The following is a 12,684-nucleotide window of genomic DNA, read 5'->3' on the forward strand; positions in this document are numbered from 1 at the left end:
TCTTATCTCACTTTCTATCTCAACTCTCATATTCAATATTTCAGCAAAGACTTCTCCACACTCTAAGCATCTTTAAAATCTGCCCACAGTTCCAGCAACAATCAGCTCTGACGTTCATGGGCAATGTCTTCTGAGAGTAGGTAACATACAGTCATGATGTCTCTGCTCTAGCTATTATCTTTATTGAGAAAGACACGTGTCTTTCTCATTTTAAGTATCATCAGTTATTTGGTCCATTGACATTAATTTTAGAAAAGGAAAGGGGCCAGTCTCTTAACATATCCACAAGCCCTCTTGACTAGAGCACCTTCTATTTGCTGTATTATGTTATACCTGGTTTACTTTTATTATTTGGCTCAAATAATGACTCAAATTCCCCTTCTAGTAACACTTGACATTTCTGTGGAATTGTATTTACTTATCCTTATGATTACAGTGCACAAATGTGTGCAAACCACCTTCTACTGTCTTGAGATGGGCACACTTGTGCCTCTCCTTCGTACCTTTTATTGTGCCTGCAGTGCTGTGTTATAAAACCAGGCAGATGATTTCACTCTCCACTCTCACCAAGAAGGGAGATCCATTGGTCATGATGTTTTGTATTTGACCATCACACTATCCTCACTTGCTATAATGCCTGAAATATATTGTGCTATCGATGACGAAGTCCTGAAAGAAAGGAGGGACACAAAGGGAACGAAGCTGATCTTGATGGTGCTAAGGAAAATGTGTAGTAAGTGTTTTTACCATTAGATATGGTAGCATAGAGCCACTAGTAAAATTAATTTATTTATCATAAAAGTCTAAATTCAATAACTGAGTTTTCAGTTTTGGTGGTGGCTAACTATGTAAGAACAGACTTCATAGGAAATGACTAAAATCCAGAGTAAAAATCCACAACTTTAGATGGGCTATCACGACTGTATAGAAATGTGTAGATCACAAATCTGGTAATTGTTGGTATGTAATGTTATATTTTGTGCAAATTTTTACAATAAAGCTTGTAAAAATTAAAAAAAAACATTAAGAAGAGAAAAATTAAGCAAAGATGCCTTAAGAGTGAGTGAGTCAGAGAGGAGAGCCTCCGGCAAGAGGACATGAGTGTGGTGGCTAGGAGAAGCAAGGAGCCTCCACCCTTACTGGTGATTAGCAGAAAGGTTAACTTCCCACTCTTACTGCCATTCAGCTGTAGCTGCCATGTCTGTTTTCATGCTATCCCTTCTGAGACCCTCCCCCCCAAAAAAGGACAAGATACCTCTGGACATGTTGCTCTAGTACCATCGGGGAGAGTGTATTACTAAGACCACTGGTGGCTCTCATAACTTCAGTAAGAATGTTTCAGATAACACTGCTCATATTTCACTGGGTGAAGCAAGTCATATGGTCAGATATCATGCTAATGGGATAAACAGTTAATCAAAGAAGTACAAAACACCAATAAATAAAAGAAAAAAAATTGGTCACTAGGAGTACATTAAAACTACACTGAGATGCTGTTTCACCTCAGTCAGGATAGTTGTGCTTAAGAAAACAAGCAACATCTATGCAAGATAGTTCAGTGGATAAAGGTGCTTGCTTGTGCAAACCTCCTGACATGAGTTCAATTCCTGAAACTTACATAACGGTAGATGGAGACAGAACCAATTACACCAGCTACCCTCTGACCTCCACAAGTGTGGTATGGAATGTATGCTCCACTCCACATACACACACACACACACACACACACAGAGAGAGAGAGAGAGAGAGAGAGAGAGAGAGAGAGAGAGAGAGAGAGACCACTCTGAGTAAATACTTTTGTCTTCTCCAACAATAAAACAAGTTGATCCTTCAGGTGAATGTACTGATTCCTTTCGAGTGCTTACTTGCTTTTCTCCTAAATGATACTCTATGTCATCTTACAGTTCAGTGTGTATTAACTACAGTTGTGTTTCCTAGATACAGAAATATGCCCAAATGCCACCAGTAATGAAAAACATATTTTGACCCACAGAAATGGGGATAGAATCCTCTGTGACAAGGATGTTATGGGATGGCAACTGGAACAGGAAGCTTGGTTAATCACATTTTATCCTCACACAGTAAGCAGAGAGAGTAGAAAGTAGGGGTAGGTAGGCTCCACATGTTCCAAGCCCTCCCTCGAGGATATACTTTGCCCAGCAGGGGTCTGCTTCCTAAACTTTAATAACCTTCCCCATAGCATCACCCACTAAGAACCAAGTGTTCAAATGCATAAGGGGTGCTGTGTTTAAAACCACTGCACTGTGTTTGGCTTGGGTGATTCAAGCTTGCTTTCACCCTTCAAATACACTCTGGGCAGGATTTTCTTTGCCTTTGTTTTTTTTTTGTCTTATTTTTTAGATCATGTTTTTACTGTACATTTCATCTTTTCTTCTAAAAACCTTGGCAATAGCAATATAATAAACATTAATCTAATTTCAGTGATGAAATAAGACTAATCATACATGCACTTTCATTACTGAGCAGAGTCCCATATGCTACCTTGTAACCTGGGGTTTCCTTTTCTACATTGTGTTTGTGTATTTCCTTAACCATGGCAAATGAAGTTTCACTTTACCAAAATCTCCACTCAATCCATGGCAATAATATGTTCTATGATTTACTAGTACTCTGATTAAAATGGATGTATACTATAGAAAATCTCTACAAACAAACTTAAAAAGATCAACCTTAAAATCATTTTAGTACAGATACTATAATAAATGCATATTTATACATAATGAATACCTGTGATTGCTGTTTTTCTCTCATATGAGATAATGAAATTTGAATACACTATTACATAAATTTCAAATATGCTTAAATAGCTTTATGATTCTGCTACACAGAAGATCTATAAATATCACTGTAGTATACTCAGTTTTACTGTTTGTTACAAACACTGGGGTCATAATTTTGTGTAGAAATGTGTTTCAGAATCATTTTTTGACTTATGAAAATTATTATCTGTAAGATTTCAAAACCCTTAATATTTCTATAATGCTACATTCTAGAAAGATTGTTTAATTCTTTTAAAGACTGAGCAGTACAAGAACTTGTTCTAGTATCATAAAAAATGAAGTTTTGAACTCCATTTATTTGATTACCACTAAGGTTGAATATTTACACAACCTCCCTAGAATTCACAGTTTATTAATTATTCATGGACATTTCCCAGGGTAAAAAGAAGAAGTTAAGCTTCCAGGAGCCAAAGTTTCTTTCCTAAAAACCCACAGCTATGTGCAACTGGAATCTATATAAAAAGTTCATTTTATAAATTCATGTTCAAGTTTTTTCTTACTTATCAAATTATTTGCAAGTTAATCTGGCTTCAGTTTAGCTGACATTTAGTGAATATTCAAATATACTTAGTATATTGGCATAGCAGCAACAATTTCAGATATGAGAAGTAATGTTAAAACCCAGGGAGCAGACATGCTAATGAACCATGTGTTCTTGCCTCTGTGTGCATGTGTGTGTGTGTGCACGCACACACATACATGCATATTTCATGTGTTTTTATGTTATAAGTAGGATAATCAAGCACTACAAACCTAGAAGCCAATATGACAGATAGATATTAAGTCACTTGATGATATTTGGATTCAGTTGAGAATAAAAATAGATGAAAGGAACTAAATACTGTATTCTGGTTAGGTTTCTACAGCTGTTACCCAAAAGTAGACTTACTGAGGAAGAGGGACTCTCAACTGAGGAATTGCTTCTCTCAGGGCATGTAGGCATGTCTGTTTGGAGTTTTCCAAGTTGCTGATTGATGGAATAAAGGCTCGTCCACTGTAGGTGGTGTCACCCTGGACTGGTGTTGGGAACTAGCCTTGACAAAAATGCCTCTTGCCAGGGTAGGGGTGTGAGGATCAAAAAAAAAAAATAGTAAAAAGGACGAAGACACAAATAAAATAATAAAACAGTAAACCTAGGATAGTATCAGGAGGGAGTTTCAGTGAATAATAAAATCTCCACATTTATCTTCCATACATTTTATACCCTAATACAAAAGGAGAAAGAAGGCAACAAAAGACTCCTTAAACACAACACAAAGGGCAACTTGAACAGTTAATTGCTTCAACACTTCGAGACATCAAGTCATTAACATTCTTAATGACTTAAGAATTAAGAATAACTTAAGTTGCTTAGGTAGTAAACCCACATTAGACCAAGTATCCCGAAAACAGCCACTCTCCATGTAACCTCCTATTACAAAATAAGGAGCAAAAGTATGCTTGCATATCCTGACCATCTGTCAGGGTGAACTGGATCTACCTGTATGGGCCATCTTAATGTCAAAAGAACCAAGTAACCACATCCTGAGCCAGGATATATAGCCCTGCTTGTTGTCAACCATTTTTTTTCAACTTTCAAACTATCTGACCATCACACAAGGTAGAAATAGGCTCACATTTTTGGGAGTCCACAGACTGGACTGGAGGCCAGATAAAGGCAGCTGAACATGAGCCTAGAAACAAGGAAGGAGGCAGCTTTCCTCCATAGTTCCAACCTCTATTTCTGTTTGAGTTCCTCTCCTGACTTCCATCAATGATTTACCAGATACATAAGCCAACTAAACGCTTTTCTTCCCGGTACAGCTGGTCATGATATTTGTCACAGTAATAGAGAGGAAACTTGACAGAAATTGGTACCAGAAGTAGGCTGGTGCTGTGAGGGAGCTGACCAAGTTATTTCCCAGGAGAATTGTGGAAAACTTTTAGAACTTTGAGGTAATTATGAGACAAATAAACCTGTTCTTCCCAAATGTGTTTATGATCCTGATGCTTTATCACAAATTCAGAAACCTAACCTGTAACATGAGGGGGCCTGCTTGTTGGGGTTTCTGTCCCACCCGGTATCCCACAGCTGGCAAGCCCCAAAGAAAATCACAGAGATTTCCATAAGTTAAAAAACATATTGACCCATTAGCTCAGGCTTCTTATTAGCTCTTGTAACTTATATTAACCCATTGTTCTTTTCTATGCCAGCCACATGGTCCAGTGCCTTTCACAACAGGGCAGGTCATATGTTGCTTCTTCGGTGATCTGGGCTGGACTGAGGAGGGAGCTTTCTTGCTTCCCAGAATACTCCTATTCTCATCGCCCCACCTCTACTTCCTGTCTGGTTTACCCACCTATACTTCCTGCCTAGCAAATTCGCATTTATTCAAAACATGATTGACAGAATACAGACAATTCTTCTACACCACTAACCAGAACATTCTCAGAACCCTATTCAAAGATTTCATAGTAGTGATCATTGCACAATTTAAATTTTGCAAAAAGAAAAAAAAACAAAATCTTTTTGGTAGAGCTACCAGATGAAATTAAATGTATGGAACAAAAAATGACATTGGAAGGTGATGATATGCTTGAGAATTAGATATAGAAAGGTACAAGGGTTGTCTAGCAGTTATTTTGATTCATGTTCTAAAACAATAGAAAGAAGTTTATCAAGATCGTTGCATGTGAATGCAAATGGAGACTGCATATTGGTTTTCTGGCCTACAGACCCAAATAATCACACAAAATCATGTTACTTACAACACTGTTTGGCTAATGACTTAGGTGTATTCCTAGCTAGCTCTTGCATCTTAAATTACCCATTTCTATTCATCCATGCATTACCATGAGGTTGTGGTCTACCTGTAAGGTTCTGGCATTTTTTCCCTTTGGCAGTTACATGGCATCTGCCTGACTCTACCTTCTTTCTTCCTCTATCTCTGCTTGTATTTCCCACCTTGCTATATTCTGCTCTGCCATAGATTAAAGAAGTTTCTTTGTTAACCAATGATAATAAATCATTTTTAGAGCGTATAGAGGGAAAACCCTACATCAGTTAAATGTCAAAGTACTTTGAATTCTCAAACAAGCACCTTCATATCTATGATTTAATCTCTCTTAAGATACTAATTTTCAGGATATGGAATGTTATGGGGTAAATTAAGGTTTTGATCACAGGTAACATAAATTTTTCCCAAAATATGATAGGTCAGAATCATCAAATCAGAATTTTTGGCATCCTTAAAATGCATACATCTTGGTTAATCATGATTCTAATATTTACTTTAAAGATATAATGGATTAAAATATGAATTAGAAAATTCATATAAAAATCAAGTCAAAGTTATTCTATGAGTAGGAAGTTGGAAGCCTCTGCAAAGACAATGACAAATATTGTTAGAAGAGTTTATAGAAGCAAGAACTCTCTAGTGGTTGGCTACTTTGCTTCTCTGATTTTTCAGCTTAAACCCCAATATCTGTCTGTGGGTTTTTATTAGTTGTGCTACATCTGATGCCCAATGCTTGGGGTATAAATTCATGCAAAAGCCACTTGCCTGTGACTTTGCAGCCACTGGCATAAACCACAGCTACATGTGGTTGGAGATGTCACCCAATGAGCTAGGTTTTCCTTTGGTCTCTCCTGGTGGTCTTTCCCTGAGCCCCTTCTCTGTCTCCTGTCAAACTAGGGAACTACCTTGAAATCCTGGCTAACTTTCACTGTTCTACAAAGCAACAGTCAATCTCAAATCTTCATTGTTATTGACAGCATATTTGGTGATAAAACTAGGAATTCTTACAAGGAAGAATTAATTAAAACAGAGGTTTTCCCACATTAAAAAATGGGAAGCACAATTATGATTGAGAAAGTTAGGTCTTTATATGATTATGTAGTGCATGATTTAAAGATGGAACAATTAAATGAAGAGAAAATCAACTTAACTGGAATTGACATACTATTAATTATCATTTTTATAATCCTATTGTCATTTTAATGATCCTTGGTTTACCTCTTAAAAGTTGTTTTGTATGAATGTTAAGATGCAGGCCAACATAATAAAACTGATCATAGAGATATTCAAATTCAGACAGAAGAATTTAATGGAGAACCAATTTTAGCATTGCATTATAAGAGAGGAACAGTCTAAGATTTTCAAACAACCAACCTTAATATATCCAGTAACCTTACAGGAACTGTTAAATGACAGATATCCCCAAGACCCAGTAAGAGCTGAATGGACACATGCAGCAATATTAAATTTAAAAAGATTCAAGGAAGTGATAGTCTCATATGGCATACATTTACCTTTTGTGAAGCAAATGTTAAACTCATGGTTAACTTGTAAAAGGATTATCACTAAGGACTAGAGAGACTTGGCTACAACAGTCATGAAACCTGGTCCACAATTTCAATGGAAGACCTAATTGGAAGAAGAGGCTAAGACCATTGAAAAACAGAGTAGAGCAAGAGGTGTGGAAATTTCCTGTCAGCTTCTTGGAGAAGGAGATTATGCTAATATATAAAGCTAAATACTATATGATGATCACATTCTGACTTTATTCTGTGCAGCAGTTTTGAATGCTAGTGACAGAATTGGAGAAGTAGGAAATAAGACTAAGCCATTTACTAAAGCCATGCAGGGCCCAAAAAAAATCCTTCAGTGATTTCTTACAAAGATTTCTTACAAAGATTGACATCAGTAGTAAATAGAATGATACCAAATACAGACTATACTGATAATAATTGAATCTCTTGTTTTTGAAAACACTATAATGGTAACAGAGCTAAGGGTTGCTATTAAGGTAATTCAGCTAATGGTCTCTCTGCAATTTGGAGTTCCTTTAATTTCTTTATTGCCTAAAGGATGTCCTGTTTCATTACTATACATTTACAAGAAAAAGAGAGAGAAAAATTTGCCTTCATAGTGCCTATATAAATGATTCTCAGCAACTAAGAGATATCAGTGGAAGATTCTCCCACAGAGAATGTTAAATAGCCTTACCCTGTGCCAATATTTTGTAAGTCAGCCATTGGAAATAATGCATAAGCAATTTTCTCAGTATATAGTTTACCATTACATGGAAGATACCTTTTTAGCTACTATACTATACTATACTATACTATACTATACTATACTATACTATAGTGTAGAAACTTTGGAAAGAATGTTTGAAGAAGTAATGAAAATTTTGTCTTGTTGGAGATTACAAACTGCTCATGAAAAAATACAAAATGGAGATTCTATTAAGTATTTAGACTATAAAATATGTTTATAAAAACTTAGACCCCAAAAATTTCAAATTAGAAAAAATCAATTACAGACTCTTAATGACTTTCAAAGATTGATAAGAGACATTTCCTTTCTTTTGGAAAGAAAGTGACGAACTGAATAATTTATTCAAAACCTTAGAAGGTGACAAGGATTTGTAAAGATGCAGAAAATTATCACTTGAACCTGAAAGAGAATTGGTTTTGGTGGAAAAGAAATTGCAGAATGCACATGTGGATCTGAATCTCAACTGCACTCTGGTCATATTACCCTTTAAACATTACCCTACAGGAGTTTTAGTACAGAGGGAAGATATTATCTTAGAATGGATGATTTGACAACATAAACTGAGTAAAAAAAAATAAAAACATGTGGAAAAGGTCTCTGAGTTCATTATATAAAAGAAAATCAAGAATCTGTCAATTAGCAGGAATAGACCCAGCAGAAATTATAGAACCATTTACTAATAACAAATTGAAATTGACAAAATTGAAATTGACAAATTATGAGTAGAAAGTGAACACTGACACAAACCTTGTAGCATTTTTGGGGGAGGAGGGAGGATTAACAACAAATATCCCAAAACCAAGAGAATTCAGTTTATAAAGAGAACTAGCTGAATTCTTTCTCACATTGTATAGAAAACACCAATATCTGGGGTCCCTACATTTTATACTAAATCAGGAAAAGAAGAATACAAATTAGAATATTTAAGTAAAGTTGATATAATCCCTTATGATTTGGTACAAAAGTCAGAATTATATGCTATTCTAATGGTACTAATGGATTTTCCATAACCTCTCAACATAGTTACTGATTCACAATGTGCAGAAATTGTTTTGCATATTGAAACAACTTAATTTATACACAACGATACAGAATTGATTTTACTATTTATTCAATTACAGAAAATAATTAGGAATAATAATCATCCCACATACATAACATACATTCTATTTTGTATGGGTCTGCCAGGTACTCTAGCACAAAGTAGTGAAGAAATTGAAGAACTATTAATTAGAATGTACTGGAGACCTCAGAATTTCATTAAAAAAAATCATGTCAATAGCAAAGGTTTAAAAAAGACTTTTCCATCATCTGTCAACAAGTCAAATGTATTATAAGGAAAGGTCCTACTTGTTCTTTATACAAATAAACACCACTACCTACAGGAAGTGACCCAAAGAATATTCAACTGAATGAAATCTGACAGATGAATGTGTTTCATTTTGTAGAATTTGGAGAACTAAAATATTTACATCACACCATTGATACTTATTCAGATTTTCAATGAACAATTGCTTTGAGTTTAGAAAAGACTGATTCAGTAATCACACATTTGCTAGAAGTTATGGCCATCATGGGTATACCTGTACAAATAAAGATAGACAATGCTCCAGCAAATATCTCTAATACAATGAAACAGTTTTTTGCTGATTATAATGTGAAACATATTACATGTCTACCACACAATCCTACAGGGCTAGCAGTTATAGAAAGATATAATAGAACTTTATAGGACATGATAGATAAAAAGAAAGAGGTAATAAAGACCCCTAGAAATAAATAAATTTCTTAGTGCTCTTTTAACTTTGAATTTTGTAAATGCTAATGAGAAAGGAACAACAGCAGCTGAAAGACACTGGATAATAGAAAAAAACTATGGAATTAAATCAACACGTATACTTTAAAGATGTGTTGACCTAAGAATGTATATGGTGCGGGAGAATTATCTGTATTCTGTCAATCATATTTTAATAAAACGCTGATTGGCCAGGCAGGCAGTATAGGCAGGAAAGCCAGACAGGAAGTAGAGGTGGAGCAAAGAGACTGGGAGTATTCTAGGAAGTTCCCTCAGACACTCCTGCGCAGACCACCGAAGAGGCAGCATGTAACTTGCCCAGCTGAGAAAGGTACTGAGCTGTATGGTTAACATAGATCAGAATAATGGGTTAAGATAAGTCATAAGAACTAATAAGTAGCCTGACCTAATGGGCCAATCAGTTTATAACCTTATGGAGTCCTGTGTGTGATTTCTCTTTGGGATTTGCCGACTGTGGGGTACCGGGCTGGACGGAAACCACAACAAGCCGGACCCCTCATGTTACATGGATATGTTGTGAAAGGGGTTTTGCTTTTTTTTTTACAGGAAAGGAAAAGCTATAGATACCATCAAAATTGATAAAGATTCAATTGGAACAAGAGATACCTCTTAATTAGAAGAGATAATAGTTCATCAAATGACATGGCCATTTAATCTAAACTAACAAATGCTTTTCATTTTGATCAGATATAATTTACCAAAAGAGAATTCAAAATTTATAAGATGTATAAATATCATGTATATGTGTGTATATACATATGATAAATATATATAAAATTTATATTAAACTTTTTGTGATACTATATTAATGATCATATAGAGTACTAACTAATCATAGAAAAAGGTCCATCTACTTTTTTGTACATGATTTTGGGTTTGAGTCTCTATCAGTTTTCTACAGTGGACCATAATCAAGCCTAACAGCAACCTATGAAGTCTCTGAAATGAGGGTAGGGGACCCATGACGTTTCCATCAGGACTATGATATACCACTAAGCTTAAAAATACCACCTAAAGATCAACTTTGGACTACAAATTGCTCAGAATAATTTTGAGTTGGCTAGCTGAGATGATCCAACCTCACAGACTTCTTCAGCCAGGACTTGAGAAAAGCCCTACACTTTTTCATTACACAGAGATGGAACAACAAATGATATAGTTACCTCTACCAAAACTTGACAATTAAGCCAAATTTTTTTTTCAAGATCCCCTAAAGATGCCATCATCCCCAGACAACATGAAGTAAATTTAAGAACATAACACTTACACTCCCAAAAGGTGGTGTACATGGTTCTGGCTTTTCATTGGGTTATGAATATTTGTTATTGTTTAGGTAGATTGATTAAAAGTTGTTATTGGTAATAGTTAGGAAAATAGCTAAACAAAGGAGATTAGATTCAGAGTTCTTATTTTGAAGAAAAGAGGGGGATACAGAGATGATAGAAAAAAAGGTAAATTATTAAATTTACTCTGAGAAGAAAAAAGGAAGAATTCAAATACGATTAGACAAAAAGAGAGATTAATATACTCCTAAAAAGCAGTTACTAGTTTTAAATATTTTACATTGCATTGTACTCTTGTATAGTATACATAAATTTTGTATATTAATACAAATTTGAGATTAATTATAACATACCGTACATATGTTTCTAATTTTATTCAACATATTGTACCTATATAGCATACTAGGAGGTAACAGGCTGTGTCCCGCTGCCCGGCTAGCTTACACCCGAAATAACCACACAGAAATTGTGTTAATTAAATCACTGCCTGGCTCATTATGTCTTGTCTCTTACTGGATAACTCTCACATCTTGATTAACCCATTTCTATTAAATCTGTGTATCACCATGAGGTCCTGGCTTACTGAGAAAAAATCAGCATGTCTGAACTGGCATCTCCATGGTGGCTCTCTCTCTGTCTGACTCTCTTTCTTCCTCCCAGAATTCAGTTCTGTCTCCATGCCTACCTAAGTGTTGCCCTATCAAAAGGCCAAGGCAGTTTCTTTAGTCAAGCAATGAAAGCAATACAAATATAGAAGGACCTCCTGCACCAATACAGTTCAGTTCTTATCCTTAAAAGTTATCATTAACAACTAATTAGAATATAAAGAAATGTAAGATAGTAGTTAGTCATTGAAATCAAACTGGTAGTCATATTATGTATGTTTTCAAGATCAAACAAGCATATATTTTAAATACCCAGGTGGTCTTTAAACACTTCAGAGATCTATAGAGTATGGCATTTAAGATGTTTTAATAACATAGGTTCTTTTTATGACAATAAGACATGTTTGCTCCTTGAAACACCAATCTACTTTGGAGAAGATGATGAGCATCAAAGAAACTTGACATGAAGTTTGATTTCTTTGTGGCTAAAGTAATCTACTGTGCAAGAAATACTCTTGCCTCAATTACGAATAGTATACTGTCCAAATTTGACAAGCAAAACACAAAAGACAGTGACTACCAACCTTGCCAAAACAAGGCAAGAAAGTTCTTCAAAAATCCTGCTTTATAGAAAAATCTGTCAAATATTCTAGGCCTATAGGTTGAAAATGGTGTCCCAACATTGCAGAAAAAACCTTGAATATCTGTCCAGGCAACCAGCTGTTTCTGTCATTTCTGACATATTTTGGGAACCGGTTACTTGCACTTCCTGTTTATTCAGTTAATATTATTTTCTCCACAGATCTCTGAGGGACTTGACAACTAGATAGTTATTGCATTTCTTGCTTATCAGACTCAGAAAAGAACTAAACAAATGCAAATTATATATAACGCTGAGAGACATAAAGTTGGTATTGCAAGTTAGAACATGACCCCTTGTTCAATATCTTCATCAGTTTTCTGTCCTTCATTGCCTAAACTTGCTATCCTGAAACTTGCTCTGTAGACCAGGCTGGCCTCAAACTCAGAGATTCACCATTCTTTCAGTCTGGGAATGAAAGGTGTTCCCCATCACACCCAACTCTAAACTTTTCTTAGTACTATTCCAAAAGTTGAAAAGTTAGCTGTGTGGGATCT

At 35.3% G+C, this 12,684-nt stretch overlaps 1 protein-coding gene across 1 annotated transcript in view; it reads left to right on the forward strand.

The window, feature by feature from the left end:
• Ccdc178 (coiled-coil domain containing 178) overlaps positions 1-12,684 on the forward strand; it is a 362,700-nt gene that overhangs the window by 114,381 nt on the left and 235,635 nt on the right. The gene's annotated exons all lie outside the window — the stretch shown is intronic.

Source organism: Myodes glareolus, chromosome 13 (genome assembly GCF_982192425.1).
Source record: "Myodes glareolus chromosome 13, mMyoGla1.1, whole genome shotgun sequence".
In the NCBI taxonomy this organism is placed as follows: domain Eukaryota; kingdom Metazoa; phylum Chordata; class Mammalia; order Rodentia; family Cricetidae; genus Myodes; species Myodes glareolus.